Below are 20,049 nucleotides of genomic sequence, written 5' to 3'. Positions count from 1 at the left end.
TTTAATTCTTACAACATTTTATTCGATAATATTTGCCATTAAAGAATAACAAATGACCACACTATCCTACAATATGATGTATAAAGTAATTTCTTATCTTAAAATTAATTATGATTAGTTAGATAAAATTTAAAATCATTTTTTTTCTTACCCAAATTTGAATTTAGATATAATTAACAACTCACCATGTTTTTAATTTCAATAACAAAATAAAATAAATTAGGTGCAAAATATATAGAATTTAATGATTTCAATTATTTAAATTTTAATTACCAAAAATTAGGTTAGAAATTAATTATAACTTAATAATCAATAATATATATTAGTATATAAATAAAAATATCTAATGTATTAATTATTTATTTTTTTGATAGGGCTAATGTATAATTTATTGAGGATTGATTTATTGTTAAAAATATTTAAAAACTAAAAGAAAAAAAATACTTAAAAAATTTTCTTAATTTCAATAAAAAATTATCTTGTAAATATATCAAACTTTTGTATATATAATATAATATTTGTTATAACATTGACTCAAAAGAAAGCAAGATCAATCTAAGCGCATTATTAGGGTCCCAAATTCGACTTAAGTTCATTACCTTAAATCCCAATGTAGATGAAGTCCACGTATCCCCTTTCAAATCGGCTTAGATTAGATCTCTGTTGCTAATTAGGTATGGTAATGGATACTCAGAAAGAGCATGGTGGGCTCCTTTTCCATCTTTGCAAGTCTCTGTTTTATTTTCTCTTTAGAAAACGCAAATTTTTTTGAGTATCTACAGATATTTTTTGGACTTTTTGAAAAAAAAAAAGACATATTTTAATAGCGTGCAAGTTAATTTTAATTTTTTTAATAACCATATTTGTCATAACGTAATCGATAAATTATGATAACAAATACTGATTGAATATATTTTTAGTATAATATATGTTTTATTATTTTGTATGGAATAATATTAGTTTTAATTTTTATATTTTTTTATTATTGAGTATTAAAAATAAATAGTATTTATATTAGTATTTTTTTACCTTCCTCAACTCTAACTATGATTAGGCCTAAAAACTCATTCACCTCATTGAAAACAAATGAAATCTAATTAGTTTTTTTTAGGGTTAAGTATGATTTTTCTCCCTAAAATAAGGATTGAAAATTTTTTCCGTCCTAACATTTTTTTACTTACAAAATCGTCCGTAAAGTTTAACTTAGTTTTAAAATTTTTCTTTTTACTAAAATTTTAATTTTTATTACCAAAGTACTCCTAATTAAAAAAATATAAAAAAAAGAGAATGAGTTAAATTTTAAATTGTTATTCTATTACCTTTAAATTTATTAAAATTACTAAATTACCCAAAATCCCCAATTTCATACACGAAACCCAATCCCCAAATTGAAACCCTAACTCCTCCTATCCAACCTACACACACGTACCCCTCTAATCTGTCAACTCCTTGGTGAGCCACACTCACCCTCCCTCATGACTCACTCACCACCGCCATTTTTCTTTCCCTTTACCCCACACCCACACACATGAACAGAGACAGATTAAGAGAAAGAAAGGGAGAAAGGGAAAAGGAAAAACAGAAGCAAAGAGAGATCCGAGAGTGAGAGCTGGCGATGGGAGGCAGAGGAGAGGCGAGGGGCTGTCCCGCGCCGGCGTTGCGCCTCACCGTCCGTGAAGCCACGCGTCTTCGTCTCCCCACCACCGAATCATCGCGCCACCGTCACCGTCGGGCTGCTGTGCCACCATTGACAATGGTTCAGGGAGAAAGGAAGCGCTGCGATGAGGAACAGAACAGGAGCCCGTCGTGTTCGCTGCAATCCCGTCATCCGTGCCTTGCCGCCGCGCTGGAGTCGTCGCCGCCAACGCCAAGCCGCCATCAGTCCCTCGTTGATGAGGAAAGCGCGAACCAGAGAACGGAAGGGAAGCTTTGCCGCCGTTGAGCCACATCGCCGCTGTTGGAGGAGCCATCACCGCCAAACCCTAGCCATCACTACCGCTACTACCAGCAAGAAGAAGGGGCTAGAGCCGCTGCTGCCCTATCCGCGTTCCAATTAGGTTCAACATCAATTGCTCTGGTTTAACCTTTATTCCTTATCCCTGCTCCAATTACACGCCCTACTCTGCAAATATCTTGTTAACATGCTTGTTCTTGTTTAATCCAACTTTGGTCTATGCTCTGTTTTGAATTTCCAGAGCCATTTCTATTTCCAATTCCATTGGATTCCAATTTTCCGTATCTACAAACCTGATCACTGTTGTGGGAGCTAATGTTGTGGCTGTTCCTCCGGTTGTGATGGGGTGCAATGCCGCTGTTATCTTGACTAAAATTGTTGCGTGGCTAGTAATGGTCCAGTCAGCTGTCTCACCGTAATTCCGCTTCCGATTTCTTTTAATAGTGACACTGAGGTAGGGGATTTGTTTTAAAAAATAAATGTTTTAAGTTATGAATGCCAATAAAATTAAATGAGTAACTGCAAATGATTTATGGTTGCTTTGTGTGAATAATTGTTGGAATTGAGTTGAATCATGGTTATAGTTGGTGATTGGTTTAATGATTTAATGTAGTAATTATTGACGATGTTGTGTATTTTGAAGTTATATTTGTTGCTAGTGCTTGTTGATGATGATTTTGTGTATGAAATGTTGCTATGGTTGCTGGAAATTCATTTGATGAATCAGAATTTGAGATATGTTGTTATAGATGAAATGCTGAAGAGTGGATGCTGTGATAATATGGTTACGTTGCACCTATGATATGAAATTGTGATATATTGAATTAAGAGTTCTTGGGCAACTTTGGTTAGTCAAAAGAAAGTTAGAAATGTGGTTTTAGATGAATCCTAGGCTTGGATATAGGATTTGGTATGTGAGGTTGTTGGAAATACTTTCTGCAGAATTTCTGCAGAAATCTGCATAATTGGCAGCAGAACGAATGACATTTTGGGAGCAGTAGAGACCTAATTTTTAGATGAAACTATTTTTCTGTAAAACCTTAGTGTGTCTTGAATATTACATAAAAATTTCAGGGAATTTGGCCAAGGGGTTTGGAAGATATGATTTTTTGAAGTTTAGTGGTTGCTGCAGATTTTTCTGGTTTTCTGGTTCTACAGTACCAACTTCCAGACGCTATAACTTTTAATTTAAACAGAATTTTGAGTTGATTTCAAAAGGATTTTAAAGATCTATCAGTCTATTTTAAGTGAGTACAAGTTTCATGTTCATATCTATTTTGTACACTTAGATAAGTCACATGGAAGGTCGGTTGTTTGCTGGAAACTCTGAACTGGTTTATGAAAACAGGGCTCCACTTCCAATTGATAATTAATTAATCAAATGAAGTGATATGAACCTGAAACTTGTGGATTCTGAAACTTAGGTATGTTGACTGTAATCTCACCAAAATTTAGAAGAAATGGATTAGAATTGAATTTATTATAGATTTATCAAAAACAGGGCTGCTTGCTGTACTTTTTCTGAATTCTCTTTAGTGCAGCAGCAAATTTTATTAAGCTGGCTATCTAATTCAATTCTAATCTAAACGTGGTAAAACTTGGCTTAGAACCAAAGGATATGTACAAATTTGGTAGAATGTATGAACCTAGTTAATCAAAGTTGTGTGAGTTATCCCTAGAAAACGTTTAAAGTTAAATGGTGATGCGGAGGTACGCCTAGTTTCATGGTGATGTGGAGGTACTTTTAGCTACTTGGTGATGTGGAGGTGTGTTTAGTTGTAAGGCTATGCGGAGGCATAATGGAAAGGAAAGAAAGTAAGAAATAAAGGATGAAAAAGATACTTAAAGGGAAAGAAAAAGAATGAGGAACAAGGAATGAAATAAAAGTTGAGAATTATATTGAATGGGCCTTTGTGCCGAGTGCTAATGCGGAAGTGCCCGCCTAACTGATAGTCTAAAATTGCTAATGCGGGAATGTCCGCCTAACTGATAGCATATTGTATGTTTAATTAGACTTTTGTGCCAAACTGCTAATGCGAAAGGGCCCGCTTAATTGATAGCTTGAGATTGCTAATGCGGGAATGTTCGCCTAATTGATAGCACTGTTTCTTACTGTGATACACATTGAACTGTTATTATAATGAGGCCTAATTGACACGGGTAACCGTGATGCCAAGGTGTCTAATTGACACAGTAAACGGACCATATTCGGGGTTCACTCCGAGTAACGTCGGGTTGCGGGTAGACAACCGACGCATGAGCTCATGGCCTGCGCTAGGAATAGGCATGCATCATCTTGTTTATGTTCCTATTGCAGGTTCTCATACTTCTTGCCCTCATTGATAATATCAATTTTTTCCTTTCTGGTATTAATTATCTACATCTGGCTTCCGGTAATTCTATGAGGACTCAACTTTTTACCATTAAGATCAAATGATTTTTTTACTCAAAGAATTCACTTGAGTACTCTCACAAGTATATACTACATATCAAGGAAGAAAAGACCTGAACTGTAACTTGGTGGTGGAGCTGGAAGAAAAGGTACTGTCATTATCATCTTCATCACTTGCATTTTGCAAGTAGACCTCATCGTCGGTGGAATAAGGTTCCTCAAATGACTTGGTTTCCATTTATCTAAAGCTGTAATTGTTACAAGGAAAAAAATAACACGGTTTTGCTGCAAAAAAATTTCAGTTATTGGGTGAGACATTTATACAAACAGATAGAGTGCAATGTTAACGCCACAATTGTGAATGTGATACATACTCTAATTACTACTTCTCTACGAGCTAACACTTCACAGGACAAAATCATAAATATGGAGTTATAACTTAAAAGGTTCCAAAACCAGAAATAAGGTAACAAATACAGCAAGTATAACAGAATCCTTTATATATATAAATAAGGTAACAAACATCAAAGCTTGAATATCATCCTGCTCTTGTGCAGTAGATCTTCGAATTGCCTCTTCTGTAACATAAAAATCAAACACAAACGTACATGAAGTTTACATAGATAGTTGTCTGTGAGAATTTGTCTCTGTAAATCTAACAAGCAAGTAACCTCAAACAAGAATAACTACCAGCAAGAACTTAACATCATTTGCTTAGGTAGGTAAAAAAAAGAAACAAAAAATAATACCAACATGCCACAAACAGCAAAGGGAACTTTAAAATAATTTATAATTCATCAGAGGTAGCTAGCATTTAGATATGACAGTAGCAAAAAGATAATTTTTCCATGTAAATCCATATTCCAAACAAAGGATTTTTAAAAAGGACTTTCATTTAGTAAAACAAAATTTTTTATAATTATATATATAAATAAAGTAACAAATATAGCAAGTATAATAGAATCCTTTATAATTATATATATAAATAAGGTAACAAACCTCAAAGCTTGAATATCATCCTGCTCTTGTGCAGTAGATTTTCGAATTGCCTCTTCTGTAACATAAAAATCAAACACAAACGTACATGAAGTTTACGTAGATAGTTGTCTGTGAGAATTTGTCTCTGTAAATCTAACAAGCAAGTAACCTCAAACAAGAATAACTACCAGCAAGAACTTAACATCATTTGCTTAGGTAGGTAAAAAAAAGAAACAAAAAATAATACCAACATGCCACAAACAGCAAAGGGAACTTTAAAATAATTTATAATTCATCAGAGGCAGCATAGCATTTAGATATGACAGTAGCAAAAAGATAATTTTTCCATGTAAATCCATATTTCAAACAAAGGATTTTTAAAAAGGACTTTCATTTAGTTTCATGTGGGAGTCAAGAAAAAACAAGTTACTAGAGCATTTGCTAAATGAGAAAAATCATTTCTCGAACAAGTGACCTTCCAAGTCATAACTAAGAAAACCTCAGGTCACAAATTCAAATAGAACAACAAGGCAACACACAATAAACAAGTTTCAAGAGTACAATGACAAAAATAAATATTAAATACCCTTGGCAAAGGCAGAACACTACCATCCACTTGAGTAAAGCCAGTGCTTATAGAAATTCCACAATTTTGAAGCATAGGTTCATAACCATAGTTGCTGGTTTTTAGTGCCTACCAAAACAATATTTAATTGAATTACAAATTACTTGAACAGAGCAGAACAGAACAGATTCAACGTTCATCCAAGCAAATGATAATAAGTGAAAGAGCCATCGGAAGATGCAGAAGTAGCAGCCACGGAGAGAAGAAGTAGCTCGTGCGACGGAGGAAGAAGCTCGTGTTTCATTTGTGAATGGAGCTCGAAACGGTTTGAATGGGGGCTGCCACTGAGAGAGATGAGAGGGAGTAGGTTAGGTTTAATTCAACATTTTCGATAGGAATGTTTTAAATTATAGACGAATTTTTTGTCTGTAATAATTTAATAAAATGCAGTATTTTTGTTTACTTAATCACAGAAGGATTTTTTGTTGGTAATCATTTTTCACGAAAAAATTAATTTTTTCGATAGAATGATTGGCAAATTCTCTTTTTCGTCTATAATTTATACTAATTCTTTTTTTTTTTTTTTTTGACAAAAAATTCTAATTCTGTCTGTATTTCCGTGGGATAAAATCTATATATTCATCTGTAATAACTATTTTTTAATAGTGTTAGCGAATTAACGATATAATACTTAGTCACCACAAGAGTATTTTTACACAGAATTATTAATCAATCATGTATGCCTTCTGATAAAAATAATATATTCAATATGGATGTTTGTTAGGTAAAAAATAAAATATTGAAAAAGAAAATTCATTACAATGGGTATATTTATTTTAACAAATATTCTTCTATTCAATAATATAAAAAGTACACTGTCCACACTAAATTACTACAAGTCCAATTTTCATCCGCAGTAGTAGAATGTCTAAATTAAAACATTTTCGGACTACAGTTCGTCAAACAAAAAATCAATGAAATACTCATACATGCCTTCTCATTTTGAAAATATTTATACATAAAAAAAATTCAACATAAAAAAAAATAACAAAAAAGAGTTGAAATAGCAAAAGCGATAAACATGATACTTCTTATAATTTTGTTTGGCCATATATATATAAAAGACTAAAAGACTATTATTATCTAACAAAATTAATTTGTATTTATTACATTCAATTTGAATAAGTAAAAAATTATCTTATTTAAATTTAGTTCTTAATTTACATAATTTAAATTTGGCTCAATACCAAGATTCGAAAAACCGATCGGACCAGTCGAACCAGGAACCTTTGACTGTACCGATTCAGGTAATAGCAAAAATCGTCGCTTAAAAAAACTGGCAAAACTGAATCTTGGTATTGAGTCAAATTCAAATCATCTGAATTAAAGACTAAACTAAAATAAGATGATTTCTTACTTATTCAAATTGAATACAATAAATACAAATTAATTTTGTTAGATAATCATAGTCTTCTGGTCTACTATATATAGATGACCACACAAAATTATAAGAATCATCATTTTTATTGCTCTTAGCTTGTTATTTTAACTCTTCTTTTTTTTCTTTATGTATAACTAGTATATGTAAAAATATATAAATTTTTACATTAAAAAAGATTAAACAAAAAATATATATAATAATTATTACTATAAATATTTTATAAAATTATAATTAAAATCAAAGTTTAATTATTTTTAATGTAAAAATTATTAAAAATAATTAATATTTATCTTAATTGATTTGGATTGGTTGAGTGGTCATCTCACTCGTCTACCTAAGTAAGTATTAGAGTTTCGAATACCGCCTTGTGTATGTAACAACTCATTAGCTAGCGGCAGACCCTTAATAAATGGAGCTTCAATCCGTGGAGGATTAGTTCTCGACCTGCCGAGTTGGAAAATACAGTGAAAGAAAATAGTATTTGTCTTGAGAGTAGAAAAATTCTCATTAATGACAACAATACTTATGAAGATTTGCCTTTGTTGAAATTTAACTGTGGTAGTTTTATTTATTGGTATCATATTCATTCAGGAAGTCAAACAATATGATCAACATTGTTACCGATTAAAATTTTATATTTTATGACATGATTTTCAAGTTTCTAAACTTATAAACTTATGTCATTACAAAAACTATTAGATTGATTAATATTTCTTGGTAATATTACCAAAATACCGTCGTTGACTATATTAGTTTGTGTAAAAAGAAACTATAATAACTTTTGTTATTCAATATATAATTTATTCTATTGAAAAATGAATTATTATTCCTAGATTGGTAAATATATTTTTTCAATTTTTATATCATTTTATTTGACAATAATTGCCATTAAAGAAAAAACGAATGACTACACTATCTTATAATATGATGTACAAAATAATTTTTTATTTTAAAATTAATTCTGGTTAGTAAAAAAAATTCAAAATATTTTCTTACACAAATTTAAATTTAAATTTGAATTCAGAATTGATTAACAACTCACCTTTTTTAAAATTTTAATAACAAAAACAAAATTAGTTAGTTACAAAATATTCAGCATTTAATAATTTTAATCATTTAAATTTTAATTGCCAAAAATTGAGTTAGAAATTAATTATAACTTAATAATCGATTATATATATAAGCAAAAAACACAAAAAAAAAAAAACCACACACACGTGCGAACTGCGAAATGAGCGAAAAACATACATTCATGCGAAACGAGCGAAAAACACGCACACGTGCGAAATATGCGAAAAACACACACGTGCAAAACGAGCAAAAGAAACAAACGTGCTAAATGAGCGAAAAATACGCATACGTGCGAAACGAGCGAAAAATGTGCACGGGCGAAATGAGTGAAAAACAAAAAAAATGCACACACGTGCGATACGAGTGAAAAACACACACGTGCGAAATGAACGAAAAACTCGCACGTGCAAAAAGAGCAAAAATCACAAAAAAACACCCACACGTGCGGAACAAGCGAAAAATAAAAAAAACACACACCCCGTGAGAAACGAGCGAAAACACGCACAGATGCGAAATGAGCGAAAAATATAAAAATGAAAAAAATACCCACATGTGAGCGAAACCAGCGAAAAGCAAAAAAAAAAAAGCACACACGTGCGAAACCATAAAAAAGACACACATGTGCAAAACGAGCGAAAAATACGCATACGTGCGAAACGAGCGAAAAACACAAAAATAAAAAACAGACACATACACACACATGCGAAATGAGCGAAATACACACACACACACACGTGCGAAACGAGCGAAAAAGATAACAAAAATAAATAAAAAAACACACGTGAGAAACGAGCGAAAAACACTCACACACGCAAAACAGCGAAAAACAAAAAAAACCACACACCCCCGTGCGAAACTAGCAAAAAATACAAAAATGAAAAAAGACACCCACACGTGTGCGAAAGGAGCAAAAAACACGCACACGTGCGAAATGAGCAAAAAACACACACGTGCGAAACCTGCGATAAACAAAAAAAATAAAAAAAAGCACACACGTGCGAAACGATGAAAAACACGCACACGTGCGAAACGAGCGAAAAACACGCACACACACGAAAACGTGCTGAAAACACGCACACGTGTGAAAACGAGCAGAAAACACGCACACGTGCAAAAACGAGCGAAAAATACGAACACGTGCGAAATGAGTGAAAAACACGCATACGTGCGAAATGAGCGGAAAACAAAAAAAATAAAATATAAAAAAACACACACACGAGAGAACGAGCGAAAAATACACCCTTGTGTGAAAACGAGCCAAAAATAGAAAAAAACACACGTGCGAAACGAGCGAAATGTGTGAAAAACACACATACGTGCAAAATGTGCGAAAAACACACAAAAATAAAAATAAAAAAACACACACAAGCAATGAGCGAAAAATAGAAAAAAATCACACACACTTGCGAAACGAGCGAAAAACATATAGAAAATAAATAAAAAACACACGTGCGAAACGAGCGAAAAACACTGACACATGCAAAACGAGAGAAAAAAACAAAAGAAACACACACACATGCAGAACGAGCGAAAAACACACACGTGCGAAACGAGCAAAAAACACGAACACGTGCAAAAAGAGAAAAAAACACAGAAAAACACACACCCACACGTGCGAAATGAGCGAGAAACACACACACACTTGCGAAACGAGCGAAAAAAAAAAACACACGTGCAAAACGATAAAAACACCCACATGTGTGAAACGAGCGAAAAATACACAAACGTGCGATATGAGCGAAAAAAATGTATACGTGCGAAACGAGCAAAAAATACAAAAAAATAATTAAATAAAGAAAAACACTCACACGTGCGAAACAAGCAAAAAACACACACATGTGCAAACGAGCAAAAAATAGAAAAAAAAGACACACACGTACGAAATGAGCGAAAAACATAAAAAAATAGGTACAAAAATACACGTACGAAACGAGCGAAAAACACACATATGGGAAAAATGAGCGAAGAACACAAAAAAAAATAAATAAAAAACTCACAAATGAGAAACAAGCGAAAAATACAAAAACATAAAAAAATAAATAAAAAACACAAACGTGCGAAAACCACTGACACATGCGAAACGAGCGAAAAAAACAAAAGAAACACACACGCGTGCGGAATGAGCGAAAAACACACACGTGCAAAACGAGCGAAAAACATGAACACGTGCAAAAAGAGGAAAAAACACAGAAAAACACACCTACACGTGCGAAATGAGCGAAAAACACGCACACGTGCGAAAAGAGAGAAAATCACAAATAAAAACACACACACGTGCAAAACCAACAAAAAACACACACGTGCAAAACGAGCAAAAAATACACGCATGCTCGAAACGAGTAAAAAACACAAAAGAACCACATACACGCGTGTGAAACGAGTGAAATATGCACACATGCGAAACGAGAAAAAAACACGTACACGTGCGAAACGAGTGAAAAACACACGCACATGCGAAACGAGCGAAAAATACTCACACGTGCGAAACCAACAGAAAACACAAAAAAACCACCCACATGCGCGATACAAGCGAAAAACACACACACGTGTGAATAGAGCGAAAAACACAAAACACACACACACACACACACACACCTATATACACGTGCGAAACGAGTCAAAAACACAAAAAAAACCACACACGTGCGGAACGAGCGAAAAAACACACATACGTGTGAAACAGGCGAAAAACAAGTGCATGTGCGAAACGAGCGGAAAACACAAAAAAATCAGACACACATGCGAAATGAGCAAAAAACACACGCGTGCGAAACAAGTGAAAAATACACACATGCGAAACGAGCGAAAAACACACATACGTGCGAAATGAGCAAAAAACACACACGTGTTTTTATTTTATTTTATTATTTTTTTATATTTTTCGCTCGTTTCGCACATATGCGTGTTTTTCACTCATTTGGCACGTGTGTGTGTTTTTCGCTTGTTTCGTATATGTGGGTGTTTTTTTATCGTTTCGCACATGTGTTTTTTTATATTTTTTTTTGTGTTTTTCGCTGATTTTGCACGTGTGCGTGTTTTTCAATCATTTCACACACTTGTGTGGGTTTTTTTTGTGTTTTTCACTCGTTTCGCACGTGTGTGTTTTCTTTTATTCTTTTATTGTATTTTTTCGCTCGTTTCGCACATGCCCGTATTTTTCGCTTGTTTTCACGTGTGTGTTTTTATTTGTGTTTTTTGCTCTTTTCGCACGTGTTCGTATTTTTCACTCGTTTCGCACGTGTGTGCGTGTGTTTTTTATTCTTTTATTGTATTATTTCGCTCGTTTTGCAAATCCCCGTATTTGTCACTCGTTTTGCACGTGTGTATTTTTTTCTCATTTCTCACGTGTGTGTTTTTATTTGTGTTTTTCGCTCTTTTCGCACGTGTGCATGTTTTTCGCTCGTTTCGCACGTGTGCGTGTGTATTTTTTTGTATGTTTCACTCGTTTCAAGGAAAATACCTATTTTTATAAAAGCCATTCTAAGATTCACATTGAGAATAATGGGAACTCTTGATTTCTACTTGCATGACATACATAACTGATATATGGTTTTTGAGCCAGAGAACACACAACGCGTGAGTTTTGGAGCTTGATTGTATGGTTACATTTAACCATAAATTTCATTCCTGTGTGTTTCGCACTTCTTTTCTATGCTTGCAATCTTTACTTTGTTTCAATCTATATGTCCAAATATAGAATGTAGATACATACCCGCATATGATTGAGGCCATTATTTGAATTTTTTGCTCACTTATCCCAAATAAGCATACCTCCTACATCACCCTTGTTAGCCCCCTTGAGCCTTTTAATCCCCTTCTGTTCTATAACCACATCACTAACCTTAAGCAGAAAAACAAATTAAAAATCTCAAGTTAAATCCTTGTTTAGCTTAAGATAGAGATTGTGCATCAACTAAGTGTGGGAAAATTTATGGGAACATGGGATGAAAGGAAAAAGGTATTGAGTTAATAAAATAATCAGAAATTTGGGAGCATGCTCATGTGAAACCAAAATAATTAAAATACCATGTGCATTGAAAATATTGTTTTTATATCTCAAAAAAATTCTTTTTAATTAAATAAATAAATAAGGGGACAAAATTACCCCAATAATGAGTTTAGTAAAGAAATCAATGCACATAAAAGTAAAATCAAATTAAAATTGGTACATGAGTATGTGACACGAAAGTGGAAAAATTGGGAAGACTAGGATAATTTTAAAATTATGAAAGGGTATGTATATATTAGGTGAGATCTTAGACTAATCAAGGATTCAATTATTAGCTCACTTAGCCTCATATATATATATATATATCCTTACATTTACCTTTGCCCCATTACAACCTTGAAAAAGACCTCATGATGTTTGTATGTATACATTATATATTTGTTGATTGGTTAGATGAAGAACAAAGTTTTAGAAAGCATGAATAGAAAAGAATAGAGTGATTAACCCCAAACACTGAGTGACTAAAAGGAAACATACAAAAATGGAAGAAAAGCACAAAAATGGAGTTTTGAAGGAAAGACAGTGACGCGCACGCGTGGACGATGCGGACGCGTGCCTAGCGCAAAAAGGCATCGACGCGTATGCGTGACTGACGCATACGCGTGACAAGGAAAAACTCCAAATGACGCGAACGCGTGACCCACGCGCACGCGTGACGGACGCCACGTGCAGAAAATTGCAGAAGTCGCCCCCAGCGATTTCTGGACCCTTTTTCGGTCCAAATGCAAGTCCAGAAACACAGAATAGAAGCCAGAGAATGGGGGAATCAACAAGGAGAGATCATACAACATTCATATTTAAAAATTTTAGGTTTTAGATGTAGTTTTTAGAGAGAGAGAGAGAGAGAGAGAGAGAGAGAGAGAGGTTCTCTCCTCTCTCTTAGGATTTATGATTTAGGATTTTTATTATGTTTAGGCTACTTCTCTTCAATCACAGGTTCAATGTTCCTTTAATTTATTTTCTACTTTTATTTATTCTATTACTTTAATTGTTATTTATCTTTTCAATTTGGCTTATGAACCATTCATGTTAGGATTTTCTTAATTAATATAATTTGAGGTATTTTAGATTGATGATTGTTTTATTCTATTTATGATGCTTTCAATTTAATTTAAGATATTTTCCCCTTTTGGCTTTGGTTAAGTAATTGGTAACACTTGAGTCATCAAACTCAGCAGTTGATTGAAAATTAGGAATTGCTGATTGATTTGGATCGCTCTAAAGCTAGTCTTTCCACAGGAGTTGATTAGGACTTGAGGATCAAATTAATTAGTCCACTTGACTTTCCTTTATTTAGTAAGGGTTAACTAAGTGGGAGCAGAATCCAATTCTCATCACACCTAATAAGGATAACTAGGATAGGATTTTCAGTTCTCATACCTTGCCAAGAGATTTTCTAATTATTAATTTATTCTTCTTGCCATTTAAAATTACTTGTTCCTTATTCCAGAAACCCAAAAATTATACCTTTTTCCATAACCAATAATAAATCATACCTCCCTGCAATTCCTTGAGAAGACGACCCGATGTTTAAATACTTCGGTTATAAATTTTATTGGGTTTTGTTACTTATGACAACCAAATTTTTGTACGAAAGGATTCTCTGTTGGTTTAGAAACTATACTTACAACGCGAATATATTTTTTATAAAAATTCTTTACTGACAGCAGAAATCCGTTCGTCAAAATGGCGCCGTTGCCGGGGAATTGCAAGCGTGTGCCTTATTATTGGTTATTGTAAATATTTTATTTTGCTTGTTTATTTGCTTTTATTTTTGTTTTTAATTTTTATTAGCTACTATGAGTTCTCACCCTCGTCGCTTTGAGTTTGGTTCTAATATTGTTGAAAAGAATGGAAGCTATAACAGGAACATGCATCAAGGTCGAAACAATCAAAGATGGAAAGAGCCACGAGGATCTGATCAACCCTTTCGGCAACAACACCTTCCAAGATACCATGGACAACGACCATTCTACAATGCAGGCCAAGACAATAGTCATGGTGGACCTCTTCGTGACAACCAACACCCACCAGTATACTATGGTCAAGAGCCATTCCGAGGTGCATACCAAGATGATAGATATGGTGGATCCCCTTGTAGTTACCAACAAGCCCCATCATATGCCTATGAACCACCTCCTCAACATAGCTATGAACCACCATACTCACAAGCTACCCATTACCATTCACCTCCATATGACCCTAACCCTTACCCACCCCAATTCCATTCCAATTACTCCCAAGAACCACCACTTCCATATGCACCAGGTCCATATCTATCGACCAGAGAATCACAGGAGCGTCTCAAGGAAACAGTGAATAAATTTCATGCAACCCTTCACCAATTGAATCAAGCGATAAATCGATTACCTTTCCGACGTTCGGACACTCAAGGAACCCCCATGGCTTCATGTGGACAATCTAATGAAGAACGTAGCATGAAGGAGATACTAGAAACTCCAGTGGACAGTGCGGAGCATGACTTTGTACTGGAACAAGTGGAGGAAGCCTAAATTATCGAAGAAGAAGAATTGGTTGAAGACTTAGGAGATGCTGAACCTCCATGGGAATCCAGAATTGTGGAAAATTCTGCCAAGCAGTTTTCAATCGATGCTAAGGAGGATAGTGCACAACCCCCAAAGCATGTATCTTATGAAGAACTAGACGGAACAACTCAAGAAGCGAGTTTCCTTGATGATGATAATCACGAGTCAAGTTCTCCTGGTAATGAACTTGCATCCGTAAGTGAATTCTTTGAGATTGAAGAATTTTCCCTAAGTGAATGCAAAGATGATGCGGAGGTAGACTTTTCTCAACCTCCGATTTATGACTTCAGTGATGAGGAAGATATCGAAGACTGTGATCAAGACGTGGTTGCAGATGAAGAAGATTGCAAAGAAGTGGAGGAATTCACAGAAGAATACAAGGGAGTAGAGCTTGCAAAACCACTGGAAACACCTATCCCAAGGCTATTACCACCCAATACAAACTTCAAGTGGGTAAAATCCTTAGCCTTTATCTTTACTTTTCCACTTGAATATGGTTTGCTTGAAACAGATGGCCAGCTTAGAACTCTTTGCGGCTTTAAGAGTAAGAGGGAAATGGTTCGTACTCAGAGTTGGTATGCAAGATTCAATAAGGTTCCACGCTTCAATTTGAAGTGCAAAGATTGGTATCAAGTTCGATTGAATGGGTCTCGGAAGATGTTTGGTCGTCTTAATGAGAATTCAAATTCCATACTACCCGGCTGGAAAAATATAGATCGAGACAAAGGCGGGTATAAAAGCAAGGTTTGGGATCCTGGAATCTATTATAACATTCAACACCTCGGGAGCCTGAAAACCTGTTTGAAACTGCTCAAGGGCTCTACATGCCTAGTTTGGGATCCCGGAGGCTACTGGAATTTGGAGATTTTTGGATGAGTTCAAGCACAAACCACCATAGCAGGAAGCTCATCAAATGTCCAACTTAAGGACTTTAACTAAAAGTGCTAGGTGGGAGACAACCCACCATGGTATGATCGTTCCTTTTCAATTTTAATTTAATTTCGTTCTGTTTGTTTTTAAGTTTTATCTTATTCTATTTTTATTGAACCTGGAATTATTCATAACATCCATATCAGCATTGCATTTTGCATTTTGCATATTCAAAAAAAAAAAGCACCCCACGCATGTGCATGGGCCATGCGTGGGCGTCGAGTCGAAATCGACGTAACAATCCAACGCCCAGAAAGTTGGGCTGGAATCGTGCGGCTATCATGCGTTAGGCACAAATTGGGCCACGCGATCGCGTCAGTGACGCGAACGCGTCACTTTCACTTCACACACACCACGCGAAAGCGTGGGCGACGCGTACGCGTCGCGTGAATATTATTGCCCCCTAAACAGAAACAGAGAGTTGCGCCAAAACGACGCTGGAATTATGCGTTTAGCACAATTTTGAGTGATGCGTACGCGTGCCTCACGCGTACGCGTCACTTTCATTATCCCTCAATCACGCGATCGCGTCAATGACGTGTTCGCGTCATTGCCTTTCCGCCCTAACCACGTGTTCGCGTAACCCACGCGTCCGCGTGGATTTAAATACACTTACCCCCTTCGACACAGAACCCTAACCATTTCGCATCCCTTTTTCCCCCCAACCCCTCAGCACCTCTCTTCTCCCTCCTCTGCAACCACCACCGCCGCCAACCCACCCAGCACCGCCGTGCCGCGCCCTACCACCGCGCCGCCCTCGCCAAAACCCTTCCCTTCCTTTCCTTCTCTCCTCTTCCTTCCCTTCTCCCCTTCTCCTTCCACTGCCCCCGCCCCATCACTACCCTTGTCGCCGTGCCGTCACAACCCACCACGCCCTCTCAACCCCCACCCTCCTTGTCCCTTGCTCTCTTTCCCCCATAACCCCTTTCTTCACCAACTCGCCGTGCCACCCTGCCTCCACTGAATCGCCGCCGTGCCGCCTCCCAGCGCTGCCGTGTCACCACCACCACCATCTCTCTGAGCCCTAATTCTGTTCCTCTGCCCACCAGGTTACGCCAATCACCGAATCCCTTCCAAGTTAGTTAGTTAGTTTTTCAAATTTTATTCAAATTAGGATAGTTAGAGATGCATGATCGTAGTAGATTTTAGGTGGTTAGGTAGCTAGGATGTGGTTAGTGGATTTAGGCCTGATAATTGCGCCGTTTTTGTTACTTATTTTATCTGTTTCGCAATTTTGAATTTGCTGCGATGATAATGCTGTTCATATGCTGTTCTTTACTATTCTTTACTGCAGATTGAGTCTGTTTATTCGGAATTCATATGAATTACTATTTGTTACTTTTTTTCTGCATTACCTTATTATCATATGAACTATTTTTGCTGTTGTTTATTACCCGGAAAAGTCCAAATTTTAGCCGAAATGCTGCCCAATTTTTTTCAGCAAATTGTTTCACTCAACTACCATTCATGAATTAGTTTTGGAAATTTCAAGTTTTTCACAAAAGGGTTTCAACCAAAGCAATTCATGAATGCACGGGCTAGCTTTCTTATTCTTTCTGATTCCCTTATTCATTAAACAACATTATTGATGATTCTACTTTAATTTTGCAATTCTTTTCTATGAATTATCATCAATAATCTGCAATATTTACTTGCATGTCAGTTACTTGTTATTCAAGTTTGTGCAAATTTTGTTAACTAGGAACCACAACACCATGCCACTTACTTTGACTTCATTTTTAACTCTTAACTACTTTAACTTTCTAACTTTTCTATTAGCTTTCAACTAACCACTTTAAAACCACTTGAAGGCTTGAGTACTGCTTTTCCTGATTAACAAAGATTCTGTATATTATAGATTTTGGATTGTGATTTTTATTCTCCAACTTTTAACTTGAATACAGTCCAAAACTTACTTATATTTAACTCACTTCATGCTTTTATTGCTCTTTTATTCCTCTTTTGCCACTCTATGCTTATATTGATAAAACCCTATTTGCTTACCTGTTTTCCTGCTTTAATTCTTAAACTGTATCCTGGTACTTCTAATTTTCAGGATGTCTGACCCCAAAAGTAAAGGAAAAGACAAAGCAACCACAGACAAAAGGAAAAGAGGCGAATCCTCTACCACCATCTTAGATATTCTCCATGATGATTCCTAGCGGGAAAAGAATATCACCCCGCAGGAAAAGGCTGATCAGTTACTGACTGCCACAGACCCTGTCAAGTTTGCCAACAGATACTGTGAGCTGAAGTATTCGATTTTTGCCACTTCCAGGAACCTATACCTGGAAAGGACACTCAAAATCCCAGAAGAACTCAAACAATACACCTCAAAACAAATTAAATAACGAGGCTGGTTCTACTTGGAGAGGAACTTGACTGAAGTCAACTCATCCTGGGTCAGAGAGTTCTACTGTAACTACTTCAAAACGACCCTGGATGCCGTGCAGCTTAGAGGCAAGAAGATACTGGTTACTGAGGAAGCAATAAAAGAGATCCTCCATCTCCTACCTAAATCCGACAAACCAGATGGTTATCAGCAGGCTGAAGAGGATATGAGATTCATGCGATTTGACTGGGACGCAGTGAAGCAGAGAATAGCTATTGATCCTACTATCCCCTGGGTCATGGGCAAGTCAACAGTAACCCCAAAGGGAATAAAGCTTATCTACCTGAATAATGAGGCTAGGCTTTGGTAGCAGATTCTGAGTAATTACGTGATCCCTAGCACTCATGAGACAGAGGTGCCAGCTGCCATGATCACTCTCATTTGGTGTGTTATGAAGGGCAAGGACCTGTACCTCCCCAGATTCATCCGGTATTATATGTCTAGGGTCCATCTCCGAGGCACTCTACCCCTTCCATACCTGATTACTCAGATGGGACGCCGAGCTGAGGTGTCCTGGGAGATTGTTGATGAAAAGCCACCTGCCGCGGAATGCTAGAAAATTATCCCACACAGTAGGAAGTTCCAAGCTTTAGGCTACCGACCACCCTTTCTCACTGACTCTGCTGAGGCAGCCACATCTTCTGCTGCCCCTTCCACTCCTGCTGCACCAGCCATCACCACAGCACCTCCACCTGCTTTAGAGCCCATCTACCACCTGGTGCGCCGACTCTTCGAGCGCTTAGATAGGATGGAGCGCCGCACCAAGCAGCGTTATGAGCACTTGAAGCTAATGATCCGGTCCGGCACCCCTAACATCCCCTCCGAGCCTGACACACCATCAGAGCCATCTGAGGAGGAGGTGGATGATCATGCGGCAGAGGCACGTGAGGAGCATCAGCAGGCAGAGCCCCAGCATGAGGAGCCTCCACAGACACAGCCATCAGACCCACAGGTACCGATCCAGGCAGAGCCTCAGGCACTATCCCTACCAGAGCCCACCGAGATACCAGCAGCACATCCTTCCGGAGATGACACTTCTTCACACCTAACTTGATTGAGCATCGAGGACGATGCTATTATTTAAGTGTGGGGAGGTCGCCATCTCTGGCGAACTTTATTTTTTGGTGAACCACTTTCAGACTCTCTTTTATCCTATTTTGTTTATTTTCTGTATTTTATTTTCATTTTATCTTATCTTATTTGTCTTTCAGTACTTGCACATTTTTCTTTTGCTGTATTTTTACTTTATTTCTGCATTTTGCACTTTGGTTTATATATATATCTTAGATATTTAGTTTAGTTTGCACTTTTAGCTTATTAAGTTGTGATATAGAATATATGGATTAATTAGTTTAGTTTACCCTTTTAGCATACAATAATTCGGTTTAATTGAAAATAAAGAAGGAGTAAACTAGAGACTTTAGTATAACAGAATCACAACAATCCACACACTGTATATATATAGCAATAAATGTTGGTTATTTTGATAACATTTTTTCAAGGAAAATACCTATTTTTATAAAAGCCATTCTAAGATTCACATTGAGAATAATGGGAACTCTTGATTTCTACTTGCATGACATACATAACTGATATATGGTTTTTGAGCCAGAGAACACACAACCCGTGAGTTTTGAGCTTGATTGTATGGTTACATTTAACCATAAATTTCATTCTTGTGTGTTTCGCACTTCTTTTCTATGCTTGCAATCTTTACTTTGTTTCAATCTATATGTCTAAATATAGAATGTAGATACATACCCACATATGA

At 36.1% G+C, this 20,049-nt stretch overlaps 2 long non-coding RNA genes across 2 annotated transcripts; one reads left to right on the top strand and one right to left on the bottom strand.

Annotated features, from left to right (window-relative positions):
- Positions 1,414-2,580, top strand: LOC107625355. The gene is made up of 2 exons (XR_001617220.2): positions 1,414-2,077; positions 2,196-2,580. It is a non-coding gene; the product is annotated as an uncharacterized LOC107625355 (long non-coding RNA).
- On the bottom strand, positions 1,903-4,833 carry LOC110268862. The gene is made up of 2 exons (XR_002357526.1): positions 3,970-4,833; positions 1,903-3,863 (listed from the first exon to the last, which is right to left on the bottom strand). It is a non-coding gene; the product is annotated as an uncharacterized LOC110268862 (long non-coding RNA).

The sequence above is a fragment of the Arachis ipaensis genome, chromosome B02 (genome assembly GCF_000816755.2).
Source record: "Arachis ipaensis cultivar K30076 chromosome B02, Araip1.1, whole genome shotgun sequence".
Classification (NCBI taxonomy): Eukaryota; Viridiplantae; Streptophyta; class Magnoliopsida; order Fabales; family Fabaceae; genus Arachis; species Arachis ipaensis.
This window is presented reverse-complemented; position numbering and strand designations above follow the sequence as displayed.